Here is a 4752-nt window from a genome sequence, read left to right on the forward strand (position 1 = left end):
CAAGAACTCCTTTCTTCTGAGGTATCCCATTATTCACGGAATTCCTCTCAGAGGTGTACATGAACTGATTGTTTGCAACCATGTCAATGAGTTCTTGAGCCTCTTCAGGCATTTTCTTCAGGTGAATAGATCCACCTGCAGAATGGTCCAATGACATTTTCGAAAATTCAGAGAGACCATAATAGAATATATCTAATAGGGTCCATTTTGAAAACATGTCAGATGGGCATCTTTTGGTCAGCTGCTTGTATCTTTCCCATGCTTCATAGAGGGATTCACCATCTTTTTGTTTGAAGGTTTGAACATCCACTCTCAGCTTGCTCAGCTTTTGAGGAGGAAAGAATTTATCTAAGAAAGCAGTGACCAGCTTATCCTAGGAGTCCAGGCTATCCTTAGGTTGTGAATCCAACCATATTCTAGCTCTGTCTCTTACAGCAAAAGGGAAAAGCATGAGTCTGTAGACTTCAGGATCAACTCCATTCGTCTTTACAGTCTCACAGATCTGCAAGAACTCAGTTAAAAACTGATAAGGATCTTCAGATGGAAGTCCATAAAACTTGCAGTTTTGTTGCATTAATGCAACTAGTTGAGGCTTAAGCTCAAAGTTATTGGCTCCAATGGCAGGAATGGAGATGCTTCTTCCATCAAACTTGGATGTTGGTTTTGTGAAGTCACCAAGCATTCTCCTTGCATTATTATTATTATTATTTTCGGCTGCCATGTCCTTCTCTTGTTCAAAAATTTCTGAAAGGTTGTTTCTGGATTGTTGTAATTTAGCTTCTCTTAATTTTCTCTTCAGAGTCCTTTCAGGTTCTGGATCAACTTCAACAAGAGTGCCTTTTTCCCTGTTCCTGCTCATATGAAAGAGAAGAAAACAAGAAAAGAAAGAGGAATCCTCTATGTCACAGTATAGAGATTCCTTTTAGTAGAAGAAGAAGGAGGTAGAAGAATCCAAATACAAGGGATATAAGAAGTTCGGATTCTTAGATAAAGAGAGGTGAAGAGAAGTGTTAGTAATTAATTAATTAAATAGAATAAGAAAAGAGAAGGGAGATTTCGAAAATAATTTTTGAAAAAGTGGTTAGTAATTTTCGAAAATCAAAGACAAAATATAATTAAAATTAAAATTTTAAAACAAAAAGAATTTTTGAAAAAGAGATGAGATATTTTCGAAAATTGGAGAGGGAAAGGTAGTTAGGTGGTTTGGAAAAAGATAAGAAACAAACAAAAAGTTAGTTAGTTGATTGAAAAAGATATTAAAATCAAATTTGAAAAGATAAGAAGATAAGAAGTTAGATAATATATTTTGAAATCAAATTTTGAAAAAGATAAGATAAAAAGATAAGATTTTTAAGAAAAAGATATTTTGAAAAAGATTTAATTTTTAAAATTACTTAACTAACAAGAAACTACAAGATAAGATTCTAGAACTTAAAGATTGAACCTTTCTTAACAAGAAAGTAACAAACTTCAAATTTTTGAACCAATCACATTAATTGTTTAGCTAATTTTCGAAAATTTGATATAAAGATAAGAAAAAGATTTTGAAAATATTTTGAAAAAGATTTTTGAAATTTTCGAAATTTATAAAAAAAATGAAAAAGATATGATTTTTGAAAAAGATTTTGAAAAGATAAGATTTTTAAAATTGAAATTTTGACTTGACTTGTAAGAAACAACTAATTTTAAAAATTTTTGACCAAGTCAACCCAAAATTTCGAAAATTTGGAGGAAAATAAGGAAAAGATATTTTTTTGATTTTTTGAATTTTTAATTATGAGAGAGAAAAACAACAAAAATACTCAATGCATGAAATTTTTTTAGATCAAAACAATGAATGCATGCAAGAATGCTATGAATGTCAAGATGAACACCAAGAACACTTTGAAGATCATGATAAACATCAAGAACATAATTTTGAAAAAAAAAATTTATGCAAAGAAAACATGCAAGACAACAAACTTAGAAATTTTTAATGCTTGGAAAATATGAATGCAAAAATGCACATGAAAAACAACAAAAACACAAAACAAGAAAACCTCAAGATCAAACAAGAAGACTTGTCAAGAACAACTTGAAGATCATGAAGAACACCATGAATGCATGAATTTTCAAAAAAAATGCAAGAAAAAAAAAATTTTTAAAGCATGCAATTGACACCAAACTTAAAAATTGACTCAAGACTCAAACAAGAACACAAAATATTTTTGATTTTTATGATTTTCTAATTTTTTTGTATTTTTATTTAATTTTTTCGAAAAAACATTTTTGGAAAAACGAAAAAGAAAAGAAAAATTTTTGAAAAAGATTTTTGAAAAGAAAATTACCCAATCTGAGCAACAAGATGAACCGTCAGTTGTCCATACTCGAACAATCCCCGGCAACGGCGCCAAAAACTTGGTGGACGAAATTGTGATCACTATTCTTAAGTTGTATTTTTATAGAATTTGAAATTGGCACGAGTGGACACAACTCCGTTCAACTAACCAGCAAGTGTACTGGGTCGTCCAAGTAGTAAACCTTACGCGAGTAAGGGTCGATCCCACAGAGATTGTTGGTATGAAGCAAGCTATGGTCACCTTGTAAATCTCAGTTAGGCAGATTAAATTGGTTTATGGGTTCGAAAATAGAAATAAGAAAATAAATAATAAAAGGGATAGAATACTCATGCAGATTCATTGGTGGGAGTTTCAGATAAGCGAATGGAGATACTGTATGGCTCAAGGACGCCTGCTCTCCCACTGCTTCAACTCAATCCTTCTTACTCCTTTCCATGGCAAGCTGTGTATAGGGGTTCACCATCAGCGGTGGCTACTTTCAATCCTCTCGGGAAAATGATCCTATGCAGCTGTCACTCGCATGGCTAATCGTCTGGAGGCATCACCCATGGTTGATGGCTACATCCCATCCTCGCAGTGAAAACTACGCTCACGCGCTCTGTCACAGCACGGCTAATCACTGGTTGGTTCCTGTGCCTACTGGAATAGAACCCCTTGATTCTTTTGCGTCTGTCACTAACGCCCAGCACTTGCAAGTTTGAAGCACGTCACAGTCATTCATTACCGGAATCCTACTCGGAATACCACAGACAAGGTGAGACTTTCCGGATTCCCAGGATCCTACTCGGAATACCACAGACAAGGTGAGACTTTCCGGATCCTCATAAATGCCGCCATCTATCTAGCTTATACCACGAAGATTCTGTTGGGGAATCTAAGAGATACACATTCAAGCTCTGTTGCATGTAGAACGGAAGTGGTTGTCAATCACGTGCGTTCATAAGTGAGAATGATAATGAGGGTTACTTATTCATCACATTCATCATGTTCTTGGGTACGAATGAATATCTTGGAATAAGAATAAGAGAGATTTGAATAAAAGAAAATAGAATTGCATTAATACTTGAGGTACAGCAGAGCTCCACACCCTTAATCTATGGTGTGCAGAAACTCCACCGTTGAAAATACATAAGTAAAAGGTTCAGGCATGGCCGAATGGCCAGCCCCCATGGTCTAAGAACTATGCGTTCAAAGATCTGATCCTAAGATCTAAAATGATCAAAAGATATCTAATACAATAGATAAATGTTCTATTTATAATAAACTAGCTCCTAGGGTTTACATGAGTAAGTAATTGATGCATAAATCCACTTCCGGGGCCCACTTGGTGTATGCTTGGGCTGAGCTTGATTAATCCACGAGCTGAGGCTTCTCTTGGAGTTGAACTCCGAGTTATGACGTGTTTTGGGCGTTCAACTCCGGATCATGACGTTTTTCTGGCGTTTAACTCCAGACAGCAACATGTACTTGGCGTTCAACGCCAAGTTACGTCGTCAATCTCCGAATAAAGTATGGACTATTATATATTGCTGGAAAGCTCTGGATGTCTACTTTCCAACGCCGTTGAGAGAGCGCTAATTGGAGTTCTGTAGCTCCAGCAAATCCATTTCGAGTGCAGGGAGGTCAGATTCCAACAGCATCAGCAGTCCTTTTGTCAGCCTTTTTCAGAGTTTTGCTCAAGTCCCTCAATTTCAGCCAGAATTTACCTGAAATCACAGAAAAACACACAAACTCATAGTAAAGTCCAGAAATGTGAATTTAACATAAAAACTAATAAAAACATCCCTAAAAGTAGCTCAAACTTACTAAAAACTATATAAAAACAATGCCAAAAAGCGTATAAATTATCCGCTCATCACCCTTCAAGAAACCAAATTCAAGCTTTGGAATTCAAGCATGGTGTGAAGCACAATTGGATGATTTCTGGAGAATGTTGGGTTGCTTCAAGGGTCATGTGAGAGCTTGTCCATCCGGCTTGAAGCATAGAGAGCAACAAGAAAGCGAACAAAAAACTAGAATACGGGATCCCGGAGGAGCCAAAAAGTGCAAGCTTGGATGGAGATTCAAGGAGGAGTGGAAACATAAGCCACCCTAACAAGAGTCTCGTCAAAAAGTCCAACTTAGGACTATAAACCAAAGTCCTAGGTGGGAGACACCACACCATGGTAAAATCATTCCTACACTTTCCTTGTTTATAGTATTGTTTTATTGAATGTTTGTTATGTTGGTTAGCTTAGAATTAGTTTGATTTTGAGTTTAGTAGGTTAATTTATGTATGGATCATGATTTTGTGAACTTTTGAATGTGGTGGGGTTGAACTTTTGATGAGCTAAGATAAAGTGCCCTAGAATATGAAGAAAATTTTTTGGAAAAATAGCACACTGTGTTGCGCACACCATTGTGCACGTGCACA

At 35.7% G+C, this 4752-nt stretch overlaps 1 non-coding gene across 1 annotated transcript; it reads left to right on the forward strand.

The window, feature by feature from the left end:
- Window positions 1-215: 215 nt before the first annotated feature.
- Window positions 216-319, forward strand: LOC112708640 (small nucleolar RNA R71). Its single transcript, XR_003156485.1, has one exon. It is a non-coding gene; the product is annotated as a small nucleolar RNA R71 (small nucleolar RNA).
- Window positions 320-4752: the final 4433 nt, after the last annotated feature.

Source organism: Arachis hypogaea, chromosome 8, assembly GCF_003086295.3.
Source record: "Arachis hypogaea cultivar Tifrunner chromosome 8, arahy.Tifrunner.gnm2.J5K5, whole genome shotgun sequence".
In the NCBI taxonomy this organism is placed as follows: domain Eukaryota; kingdom Viridiplantae; phylum Streptophyta; class Magnoliopsida; order Fabales; family Fabaceae; genus Arachis; species Arachis hypogaea.